The following is a 13,664-nucleotide window of genomic DNA, read 5'->3' as shown; positions in this document are numbered from 1 at the left end:
GTGCTGCTATAATTACATACATATACCTGGTACATTAATGTACTTTTCTTTGTTGGATGCGAAGGGTATTCATTTTTCAGATGTTGATTTCAGTAATGTGCTTCTTTCCTGTAATTGTAAGATAAAGTTAGTGGGGATTTGTTTTAGTGGTGAAGTTGGGAACAAATTAATACAATTGGTGGAACAATAGTTGCTTTTAGGAGCATTTGCATGAAAGTTAAGAAATGTGTATGTGCATTTGTAGAAGCTCTGTAACATTTTGTAAAAGAGAAGAAAAGTTGATGGAAAAGATTTGTAGAACATTTTTAAATGTCAGTTGTTGTGTGGATGTTTAATATGTTAGGATTATATGCATACTTGTCAATATGATGCATTCTAATATATAGGTGTTTATGTAGTCCTAGAATTTTTGTTTGCTATATGGGACTTGTAGTTCCACTTTTACCATTGTGAAAGTTGTAGTACAAGTCACGGAATGTAGAAAAAAAATAGGACTGCATAAGCAGCTGAAAATTGGAATGGGTTATGTTAGGAAGTATGCATGTTCTGTGATTATATTCAGCTGGCACACACTGAGTGCCAATTAGAATGGTGTACAAATCTATTGTATCTACTTTTACTTTCTTACTTACTTTTTTCTGTCATCTGAACCCCAGTTTAGTAACACAGTAATTGAAGAATACCCATCCCTAGTAGTTCAACTTCCCAATTCACAATCACACACCATTACATACATCTTTATCATCTTACTCAAACAATCATGCACACAACACACATGCATTGCAGAAAACCCCAACCCATACCTTCTGTATTTTTTTCAACAGACGCTAAAGAATGCCCACCAAAAAGCAACTCCATAGAAAGGGACGCAGAAGTAGAGCAAATGAAAAGAAAAGTCTCCAACATAAACACCCATCTATAGCAGAATTTGTAAAAAACGTTGAAACACAACAGCTAATACAGTCATGTTGTGAAACAGAAGTAGTTTCTAGTGCAAAAACTTTGCCTCCTCTATCACAAAGTAAAACGACCCAAAAAACTATTAACAGAAAATCAACTATCACTACAAATAAAACGTCTTCTATAAATCTTGATATAGTACAAAGTAAGCATACCAAGAAAAGTATATTAGCCAAAATGTTCCGTCACAAAGTCCTTCAAAATCTGATAAAAACTGGAGAGAAACCAGGTTCAACACTTCAAACCTATCGTAGGAAAGTAATCTTAGAAGCGTTGATAGACAGTGCAATTCTTCTCAAAAGAAACGTATTTATTGTTGTGTTAAACAGAATTAAACCACTAACAAAACTAATAACTACATTTCAAAAAAGACTTCTCAATAAACATAATGTGAACAGAAATAACTTCTTAAATATCTGTGGAGGTGAATGGAGTCACACTACAAGCACAGAACCATACTTTAATGAAGAAGCGTACAAACAAAAGCAAACAAATACAATTGCCATACATAGAAGTGGTCGAGGTTATGAAAAAGTTAATAATATCATAATGGAACAAGAAGTACTCCTTACAAAAATATGCCCTGAAAACTTAGATTTACCCCTCCATTCGACTGAATCAGAACATCTAATTTACGCATGGCCATGCACGTCAATGTGTAACATTCCCAAAAAAAATGTCAAACCTTTATGCCTATTCCTCAATCAACCTTACATGATATCAAAAGGATATCAACACAACATGCAAGTATAAGAAATCTAGTGTATAAACTGTATTATGCAAAAAGTCCTGCTTTAGCACTAGCCAATTTAAATAACATTCTTCTACATGGTACACCAAAAGACCTACTAGAAGAAATCGAGTATATACAGAAAAAATATTTTGGAAATGAAACTCACTTACAAGATGAATTAGCTGTCAACCAACTTCGTAACAAATCTGTACATGGCAACCTTTCACTACACACATACAAAAAAGAAATACTAAAATTTCAAAGCACTTCAGCTGAAGTACCAAACCACGTGTGTGTATGTTGCCGCAGAACGTGTTATAAAAGTAACACAAAAACTATAGACCTTTCATACAAAATAGAAGACAATGAAGATTCTAAATGGTTTGAATTAGCTCTCTACCTTATGGCAGAAAACAAATACGAAATAACTGACCCCATAATACTTTGCAGTTACTGCACTACCAAACTTGACAACAACCAAACTCCTTCATGTGCTATCTCAAATAACTTGGAATTACATCCACTACCAAAACTCCTTCAACAACTTAATTTATATGAGAGCATCATAATTCAAACAGTTCATCCATTTCAAGCAATAATACACCTTCAACCAAAAACTGCAAAATTACCTCCCTCTGAATTAGTGAAAGGTATTTGTGGAAAAGTAGTGTATTTACCATTAGATCTAAAAGAAAATGTGCACACTCTAGGAGTGCAACGTCCAATGCAACAATCTTTAATTATCTTGGTAAATGGAGTACCTAGTAAAAAATCTTACATTTCCAAAGACACAAATGTGGTAAATATTGTCGTCGCAAATACAAAAACAAAGGGAAATACTACACCAAATGCCGATTTGGTTTCCCTAGACCAGTTACAAATACAGGTCAAGTGAACAACCTCATGTCTTCAGTTAGACATAGTGTTAAAGGTAAGTCACCTAAAAATACATATTGCATAAAAAGAAAAGAAGAAGAAAAATATATCAATGATTATAATGCAATCATTGCCCACTTATGGAATGCAAACATAAATGTGCAGTACATTGCAGACAATTCTACTGCAGTTGCACGATATGTCACAGCATACTTAACCAAATCAGAAAAGACAGAGCTCCAAGACCTCTGGAATGACCTGTCAGCAGATAAAACAGTGTCTCAGAAATTATACAGCTTGGGCATAAAAATGCTGTCCCATAGAGAATGTGGATCCTATGAAGCAGCTGATTGATTAACTGGTACTGCATTGTATGGTAAATCTGCAAATATAGTATGGCTAAGTCTTGGTCCAGCTAAATCTAGAAAAAGAGTTCTAAAATCATACGAAGATATAGAAACAATAGCCAAACATGATCCCAACAGCCAAGACATTTTAAAAAATGATTTATTGGACACATACTACCCAAACAGGAGTACCACTTTGGAAACCATGTGTCTATACCACATAGCCCAAAACTACACATACAAAAATAATATAAAACCTGATGAGCAAAACCGTAAATACAAAGTGACAAACTGTGATGGCAGCTTAGTAAAACTCACCAAACCAAATTTAATGAATCATATCAAATTGTCATTAAAGACTCCTCAACATAAAGAAATATATTACATGTCCCTGCTACAACTCTTCAAACCATGGAGAAAATAAGAAGAAATACTAGATACCTATGACTCATATGAAGACGCTTTCAAAGCCAATGAAAGCAGTATAACTGATGTAAACTTTGCACAGTACAAAACAATGTTGCACAATGAACAGCAACACGAAGAGGAACTCCAGGCCCAACTAGATAAGGACACTCCTGACAGTAGTCAACCTTCTGTCACAGGAAGCCAAGAACCACTGGGAGAACCACTAATAACAAATGAGGCAGAATTAGCTATGATAGAAGTAGAAAACACCATGTGTCACTATGAAGATAAAGAAGACTTAACTACACTACAATCAAAACTAAACAAAGAGCAACCTAGTATTTTTCAAGAAATAAAAAAAGAAATTGCACATGGTGTGCAACATGAAAACAAAGAATGCACCTGCCAAAATTACAAACCTATACTATTGTATGTCAGTGGTGAAGCTGGTTCTGGCAAAACATTCCTAATCAAAATCATCAGTAAGTTCCTTCAACAATTGACAAACAACAAACTGTCAGCTGTTGTCACTGCCCCCACAGGTTTAGTTGCCTACAACATAGGTGGTGTCACTTTACACCGATTACTACTGCTGCCAGTAGAACACCAAAACAAGCTAGATTATTACAAACGTTCTGCAGAAGCTGCAATGGAAGTACGCAGAGTATTGAAACAAATGAAAATGCTACTAATAGATGAAGTGAGCATGGTGTCCAACCTAATGTTGGCTTTGATTCACCTCAGATTACAAGAAGTACTCAAAACAAACTATGAAGAGCTCTTTGCAGGAAAACACATCATTGTTTTCGGAGATCTTCTTCAATTGACACCTGTAAAAGGCGAGCCTATTTTTAAAACATTAGGACACAAACTCTGCCATAAAACTGTTGGCAGCATTGGAAATGTCAACCTTTGGCAACATTTCCAATACAGAGAATTAACAGAAAACATGCGCCAATCTGCAGATCTCACTTGTGCCAACATCTTAAAAAGTATCAGAGTTGGTATACTTTCTAGAGAAGCAGAAGCAATATTGAAAACCCGGCACTTGTCAATTGTATGGTCTTAATGCCAACTCCTGCAAGCTGTTTCAAATTCAATGAAATAATGTTAAGCAAAGAAATGCAACCAATAATGGAAATTAGCGCCACAGACAAACTAGATGTACATGGAATGACACTACCCATGTGTGACCAAGCCACAGCAAGACTAAATAGTTTAGAAAAATCAATCTCAAACACAGCAGGCTTGGAAAAGATATTAAAATTATCCTTAAATTGCAGAGTAATGCTTAAACGTAACCTTGACGTGGACCAAGGACTAGTTAATAGAGCACTGGGTACAGTTGTTGGCTTTCAAACATACCCACATGACAACAAAATTCAGTTTGTCAATATTCTCTTTGACAAACTGTCAGAAGTAAAAAGAATAGGACGCTCAACAGCTCGATTCCTTCTCTTCAAAGACATGTATGTATGCAGAGAACAATTTTCTCTAACTCTTGCATACGCAGTCACCATTCATAAATCACAAGGTCTTACTCTAGACAAAGCAATGATAGACATTGGTAACACAGTCTTTAAAGAAGGCATGAGCTACGTAGCACTGTCACGCCTACGTACAATTGACGGTCTATTTCTAACAAACTTTGATGCAAGTAAAGTAAACGCTGATATTCCTTGCATTTTAGAATACAATAGACTTCGTTCACTATACACCCCCCATCTACAAACATATCCTGTTCCACAAAAAGGAAAATGTTCTAAAAGAAAACTAAATCAAACAGAAATGCAACAGGATGTCACTGCAAATCCTCCAAAGAGACTAAAAGAAACTAAAATTTCATCAAGTACCACAAGCAAAAAAGAATCAATTAGGGAAAGTAAACCAGGTACTTCTTTAAAGAAAGTGTTTGTATCTGTGTATGTTAGCCGCAGAGTGAATGATCTGGTGTGCATTTGACAAATGATATGATATTGATATGATATTTTATTTATAGCGTGCCGCTACACAAGTGTTTCAAGGTGTGACGAGGCAAAGAAGGAGAACAAGGGAGGACAAGACAACAATCTTACTAGGCCAAGTGATATTGAGAACGTGCAAGTGCTGGGGAGAGAGAAGGGGAAAAGTGCCATGAGAAGGGTAGAGCAAAAGTAGGGGGGGAGGTGTTGCCTATATTCTTAGGAAATCCTTATCAGCATGGAAAATTAAGGGACATTTTATGGAAAGAATGGAATTCCTTCACATAAAAATTGGGATGAATTCAAAAACAACTGTTAATTTCATCCTCATTTACTGTCCACCTTCCTGCTCAGGCAACCTCTCCTTGGCACTTTCCAGTTATCTTCTCCCACTACTGAAACCTAATGCCCGCTGCATAGTACTGGGAGACCTCAATTACTGGGTAGGACACTGCGACGACTATATTGCAGCTGAACTAGCTCAATCCTTTTCTGACTTGGGCTTTACACAAATGGTTCAAGTGCCCACCCATAACCTGGGTCATAGCCTTGATTGGGTTTCTGCCATCAATAGCCCTTGTCATGACGTGATGGTAACACCCTGCCCTTGGTCAGATCATGCCTTTGTCCACTTTTCGACCACAGTACCATATGTCACTAAAGCCCAGCTGCGCCATTCTGAAGCGATCTCATTTTGCAACACTAAATTCTTGACGCTGGAAAAAATAGAAGCCTTGACATCACAGGCCATGCCGACTTTGGAGACTGATGACACAGGCACTCTAGCTAAGAAAATTAAGTCCTCTCTGAACTTGCTGGTTAAATACCCTTGCGCCTTTGAAAAATAAAAAGAAAACCCTGTAGAAACCAAAAGAACTAACTAATTGTTCTCCCCTGAACTTCAAACTCTCAAAGCTGCATTATTAAGCTATTCTACATATGGAAAGCCAATCAATCGCAATTAGCTCTTTCCAATTACAAAACAGCATCCAAAGCATACAAAACAGCCATTACAGAAGCTAGAAAATCGCATCTGGACACCATTCTGAAAGAAAAAGAGGTCGTTCCAGAGCCTGTAGCATCCACAATCACCAAAAATGATGATTGGTGCCTAGATATCCAGAACGCCATGGAAAACAAACTGGTTGGAATCCGGAAGGCATAGCTGCTTATGAGACCCATGGCACGCAAACAGCCAGCAACACATTTACTAGGAGCCCAGATATTCCCATTTTTGATTTCACTCCTACATCGGAGGAAGAACTAGCATCTATTATTTCCAAACTGAAAGCCACCAACTGCACAGGGGATCCTTGTGCCTCTACTATCATTAAAACCTGCCCACCCACGTTGTTACAAGCTATATGTAAATGTGTAAACTCTTCATTTCTCAATGGCATTGTTCCAGACGAGATGAAGCAAGCCTGGGTTACCCCCCTTTTAAAAAAAAAACAACCTGGATCAGACGATCCCTACCAATTTAGGCCGATAACCAACACCCCCTTTCTGCTGAAAATATTGGACGGGGTTGCATATATTAAAATTGCTCAACATCTTAATGCACACCCTATCCTCAACTCCTTTCAATAAGGTTTCAGACAAGGCTTCGGCACCGAGACCTCTCTACTGGACCTTAAATCCCAATTGATCCAGAGACTGGATAACCAGCAGATTTCGCTATTAATTCCGTTGGACTAATCTGCAGCATTTGACCTCATCAACCATTCCATCCTGACAGACAGGCTTATGTCAGTTTCCAACTGCTCCCAGGCTGCCACCAAATGGCTGCTCTCATTTCTATCTAACAGATTCAGCAGGGTGTGTGCCAATGAGGCAAAGGCACCGGCCATTCAGGTGCTCTTTGGAGTTCCACAAGGTGCTAGTCTATCTCCTTGTATTTACAATATATTCATGGCTCCCTTCTCCTCCCCATCTCGCTCAAGAGGGTATTTTATTTTCTAATTTTGCTGATGACACACAATGTGTCATCCCTCTCACGGATCAGTATGACCAGGACGAGAAGGAACTCAATCGCATATTTTCCTTTATCGAACAATGGATGATGTTAAATAACCTTGCACTCAATCGCGGTAAGACTGAACTTATGGTGGTAGGATCGGAGGGCATTTTAGTTAAACTTGATCCAGCTTATAAGCATTTCCAGCTAGGGGATGATCAAATCCTCACCCTCCCTAAAGTAAAAATCCTGGGTGTGATCCTGGATCAGTCGCTTAATATGAAGCCCTATGTAGCCAGTATAGTTTCTTTTGCCACCTCCTATATCAAATTGTTGGCACACTTGAGACCGTTCATCACTCAACAGAATGCCGAGTCTATCGCCCGAGCGATTGTAGGAACCAAATTGGATTATTGCTGCAGTCTGCTAGCAGGCACCAGTAAATCCACCATCAATCGTCTCCAGATGGTTCAGAATGGCACGGTCAGAGTCATAGTGGGACTCTCGTATAGAGACCATGTCTCTGAAGCGCATAGAGCCTTGCACTGGCTCCCCGTGGAGTATCGGATACCCTATAGACTTTTGGTTATCACCTTCAAATGTCTTAAGGGAATATATGCCCCCTTACTTACAAAGGTATATAAGGAAAAAACCCTGCCTTAGAAATTTACGATCTAACAATCTTAACCTCCTTAACCAGCCAAGATCCAAAACCAAAAAGCACAATTGGGTGTCTTTGGGTTTGTGACCCCAGCCCTTGGAATGCCCTGCCTAGTCACCTGCATAATTCCTCACTCTTGAGTAATTTCAAAAAGGGTTTAAAAACACTCTTCTTTAAATAAGCATCCATCTGATATCCTCTCTCTGGCAACTCTCTGACCTCAGGATACCTTCTGCCTGTTTTTTGTTATGTTAGTCTTTGTCTGCGCCCTCACACCCACGGGTCTATGGCTGCGCAATACAAATGTCATAAAGTAAAGTAAAAAGTAAAGTATGAGACATAGGATCAAGTCTTAGGGAAAAAAAAAGAGTGTGGCCAACAAGTGGCAGTGCACGGGTTAATTGCAGACAACAGGTGTTAGATAAGTGCAAGTAGGGGGACTGTAGGGTTGCAGATACAGCCCCAAGTGCAGGGTTGCCAGGAGGCAGTGCAAGTGTGCAACTGGGAGGGCAGGGACCTGGGTCTGTGGTCATGGGGGTAGCCACGTCAACAGTGCAGTATCAGACAGGGGAACAGCAGGGAAGTGGAAGATAGAAGGCAGAAGCAAAGAGGAAAGTCTTAAACTGATTCCGGAACCAGAGATGGTTCTGCTCAAGTTTCAGAGTGGCAGGGAGGCTAATCCAGAGGGAGGCTCTGGCAGAAGAGAGAGATCTGTCCCTAACTCGTTGCTTAGAAAAGCAACTGACCCTCAGGGAGTTGGAGGTGGAGGAAGAAAGAGCTCAAGAAGGAAGATACTTCTGAAGAGAAAGCTGGGGGTATTTTGGTTCCTGGCCTCAGAAGGCCTTGTGAACAAAGCAAAGGGTCTTGAATTTGATCCTTGCAGCCACTGGGAGTCAATGGAGAGATTTCAGTGCTGGAGAGAAACAATCACTGGGCTTGAGGCTAACGACAAGTCTCATAATCCTGTTCTGGATGAGTTGCAGAGGACAGAGAGTAGAGGTAGGTAGATTTAAAAAGAGGCGGTTACAAGAGTCAAGCCTAGAGAGAACCAGAGCTCTGGAGACAGTGAGCTTCTGGGGGAAACAGAGGAAAGGAAGAATACCTCTCAGGAGGTGCAGTTTGTAGTTTGACTTCTTGGAGACATCGGAAATGAGAGGAGAGAAGGAGAGTGTGGAGTCAACGATAGCCCTCTGGTGCTTAGCCTCACAGGTGGGAGCAGGAAGAGGGTTGAGGGAGGCCGGCCAGAGAGTGGCGGGAAAGAGGGGTACGGGTGTGCCGATGAGGAGGATATCAGTCTTACTGTCATTCAGGCAGAGATCATTGGTGGTGCACCACTCCTGGATTGAAGACAGTCAGGGATGAGAGAAGGAGAAGAGGCAGCAGAGGGGAGCCTGAAGGCATGCTGGGGGTCATCGGCATAGCATTGGAAGTTGGGGAAGATAGCAGCAATGTAGTGGGTGATAGGTTCCAGGTATTAGTGTAACAACCAGGGAGAAAGGTTAGACCCCTGGGGAACAGCACAGGTGGAAGGAGATATAGAGGAGAGGAAGGACCCAAGTTGCACCTGGGAGGGTTGTTTAGAGAGGAAAGAAGTCAGCCAGGCCAGAGCTTGATCAGTGATACCCAGATTATCACAGAGCCGGTTGTGCAGGCTGGCATGGTTGGCTGTGTCGAAGGCAGAAGATAGATCCAGTAGGATGTGCACAGAGGTGAGGTTAGAATCAATGTAAAAGAGCAGGTCTTCAAGGGTGTTCAGAAGAGCAGTTTCTGTGCTTCAGGCTGCTCTGAAGACAGACTGATGGTCATGGATACAACCAACAGATTCAGTGTGAAGATTAATGGTCTCATCACGAGTTGGGCGGTAACACCGGCGCTATTAGCGCTGGCGCTAATAGCCCTACCGCCAAACCCCCGGCACTGGATCACGGGTTTGGCAGAAGGGTTATTGCACATTCCCCATTGGGCCCATTCGGGAATTCCTCATTCCCCATTGGGCCCAATGGGGAAAATTCACGCTATTACCGCTGGGGGATTTCCCGCCGGCAGTAATCACGCCAAAAATCGGCAATTTTGCAGCGGATTTCCCCCCAGCTCAGAGCTGGGGGAAATCCGCCAAAGCCATGATCTAGCGGATCCTTAAATGCAGCAGTAGTAGCACTACCGCCGCATTTAAGGGTTACCGCCAGACCCGTGATGAGGCCCTAAGCTGGGAGATGGCCAGCCTTTTCAAGAGTTTGCCCAGGAATGGAGTGATAGAGATTGCAAGATAATTAGCCGGAAGGGAGGGGTTGGCTGAGGGGTTCTTAAGGAGTGGGTGCACAAGAGAGTGCTTAAGTGGGAGGGGAAGGTTCCAGAGGTGAAAGAGTGGTTGCAGAAGTCAGCAAGGCTGGAGCAAGGGTGTTGATGTGGTGAATGATGGTTTTGGAAGAACGGGGAAGAACCTAATTAGATGAGGTGTTCATAGATCAGACTTGCCAGGAAACCTTGTCAGGGGAGAAGAGAGGAAAGGCAGAGAAGGGAGGGGTGGCCGCAAAGGGGCCAGAGGAAGAAGAGAGAGTGGAAGGAGTAGCAGGAGAATTCGAGAGGGTGGACAGGATGTCCTGGGCTTTTGAGATGAAGTGAGAAGCCAAGGCCATACCGAGAGCCTGGGAAGGGACAGGGGATGTAGAGACTGCGGCAGGATTGGCCAGCTCCTTGCAGATTTTAAAGAGTTTGGCAGAGTTGTTAGATGCCGCAGAAATGTGGGCTTGGATGTGAGCTCTCTTCTTAGTGAGGGCAGAGAGTCGGTTTTGCCTTTGGAGCAGGCGGCAGACCAGTTTGTCAGAGGATGTACAAGATGGCAACCATTTCCTCTGAGCCACCCTACACTTGTGTTTAAGGGTGACGAGGTCAGAAATATACCAGGAGTTGCACTTGATTTTATGCTTCATGCAGATTTTCATGTACAGGGGCAAGTAATTCAAGAGTATCAGAGATAGCAGAGTGGAGCATGGAGAAGGCTATGTCAGGGTGTGTGTCAGCTAGAGGTGCAGAGGGGGAGAGAAAGATGCAGCAAATGCCTCAACTGACCCATGCTTCATAGGTCAAATGACTGAGATGGTGGGTGGCAGCTTGAGTTTAGGATTGGCCGGGGGTTAGCGGGAGAGAGATGAGAGGAGAAAGTGATCACTCCAGGAAAGAGGAGTGCTAAGGGGTATAGAGAGGGGGAGGTCTGATGAGATCAGAGCATCAAGAGTGTGCCCTGCAGAGTCAGTCGGGCCAGAGGGAAGAATAGAGAGAGAGAGAGAGAGAGAGAGAGAGAGAGAGAGAGAGAGAGAGAGAGTCACAAAAGAGTTCCGTGGCCAGACTGGAATCAACCAGATGGATGTTGAAGTCTCCAAGGAGGAGGAGTTGAGTGGTTGAAGTCAAGTGGGGGGAAGAGAGGTGCGCCCACTCAGAGAGGAAGGATGTGATCTAACCAGGTGGCCAGTAGATAGTATCCACTGTGAGAGAGTGGCCAGGAGAGAGAGAGAAAGCCTACAGACCAGGCATTCAAAGGAGGAGTTGCATAGGAATTATAGAGGCAGGGATCCACTCCGAGAAGATCAAGGCTACACCCCCACTGGAATGGTTGGGTCTTGGCGCAGAGAGGATCTTGTAGCCATCAGGAAGGAAAGTGTCAAAGCTTGTGACAGAGTTGACCGTGAACCATGTCTCGTGAGACCAAGGACATCCAGGTCAAGCTCTTCCAGGAGATGGCAGATGCCAAAGGAGTGTTTGACAGCTGAGCAGAAATTAAGAGTGGCGAGGTGGAGAAGGTTGCCATCCTTGAAGGGCTTCCGGGAGGGGTACAAATGAGGTACTCCCTGCGGAGGTGAAGAAGGAGCCCGAGGGAGGGTGGAGGAGGTTGGAGGAGAGAGCAAGGTAGCCAAGGAGGAAGAAGAGGGCGCGAGAGAGGTGGCAGGTGGTGGAGGCATGGGAGCCAAGGAAGGGGGAGAGGGCACAGCAGGAGAGGAAAGGAAATTGATGAGTCACGGGAAACGTCTGTCAAAGAGAAGGAGGTTGGCTTGTGGGGCTTGGACCAAGACAGTGCTATTAAGGTAAACATTAATGATGACCTTAGAGAAGTGGAAGGAAGCCAGGGAGGCCTTCCAATGGGTTCCATCATTAATGGGAGAAGAGGAAAACATTTAAGAAAACGTTTATGCTCCAATACCATATGAAGAGTCCATAGGTCTGGCGAAGGAACGACAAAGAGGATGTCGGTGAGGGTCTATCTGGAGGAAGCACTGGTGTAGGTGTCAACGATAGGGAGACTAGGATTAGAGACCAGGATATCCTTTTTGAATTTCTGCCTACTAGACTTAGTCAGAAGGGTAGGATAGTCGAGGTTGAAACATTTGGAGAAGATCGGAGAAACAGAGAGAACCATGGGTGATGTGGAGGAGGGAGAAGAGGAGAGAGAGGGCCGTGGGTGGGGAATGAGAGAAGAGTGGTGGGGGTGGAGACACAGGGGATATCATAAAGGTGGGTGCAAGCAGAAGAGACAGAATAAGACAGGAACAGCAGGACAGAATGAGACACAATGCAGCTACTGGGCACAGCTAAGTTTGAAATTTAGCAGAACAGAATGAAACACAATGCAGCCACTGGGTACAGCTAGGTTTTAAATTTAGCAGAACAGAATGAAACACAATGCAGCCACTGGTCACAGCTAAGTTTTAAATTTAGCAGAATATGATGTGTGTGTGCAAGGCTGGTGGAAAACAAAGAAATCCAAATTTTGGAAACTGCGTCCCCTGCACACTTTCTAAAAGTCTATAAGCCTAAGGGATATTCAACAAAAAAGTTTTTTAGTAAATTAATTTTGTAACCTAAATATTCACAATGCAGTACGTAAAATTTATTTATAAAACATTCAGTGACTCCTTTTAGTTAGAGAAACAGAAGGTCTTCTCCTTTTTATTAATTTTTTATCAAGTTGGCCCAACGCGTTTCGAGATTCATATTCTCTTCATCAGGGACACAGTTTTCAACATTTCACAAAGATCTATAGAAACAAAAATTAATCAAACATTTACAAATGACATCACTTGTCAATTGAAATAGCAAAGTTTTCAAGTATAATATTAAAACAAAGAGCTTTTATTTAAGTACAAGACTTGTTATGATAAGTATTCTTTCACAAGTGTCAATAGAGACCTCATTTTGCTAAAGTCAACTATTTTTAGCCAGAAATATTAATTTTCAACAGTGAGAAACTCTAATGCAGCTCCACATTGTTGTACAGCAGGTAATAAGATCTAAAGTTAAGGTAAACAAGAGACTTCATATATTCAATCACAACAATGCCTTCATTGTACTTTTGTGAAGGTGAAATACTACCCATGGGGAGTACCTATCCAAGGCCAATGTGTAAAGAGGTTTAAAAAGGTATAGAAATTGACAAACTCGCCATTCTTCATAGCAGGTGAGAAAGGTATAAGAAGTAAGGGCAGAGTGATGGGCCCTATGTTTTAAAGTTCCAGAATTATGATGTGGTCTGCAAATTTCATCAAGTTCAAAAAAAGGGGGGGGTGCAGAGCTTGCTCCGTTCTCCTAGGGGAGAATGAGAGCATCAGTACAATAATCATGCAGTCAAATGGGGCACAGAAGTAGCCCATGACATAAGACTTACTAGGTAGGTATAGGTGTGGTAATCCTCAGCGGAGATGTGGTCAGGAAGCGCGGCTTTCTGTCCACATCTTGCTCGGGATTGTTTATTTATGCTAATTGCATTGTA

This window comes from Ambystoma mexicanum, chromosome 6q (assembly GCF_040938575.1).
Source record: "Ambystoma mexicanum isolate Mex_15411 chromosome 6q, UKY_AmexF1_1, whole genome shotgun sequence".
NCBI lineage: Eukaryota > Metazoa > Chordata > Amphibia > Caudata > Ambystomatidae > Ambystoma > Ambystoma mexicanum.
This window is presented reverse-complemented; position numbering follows the sequence as displayed.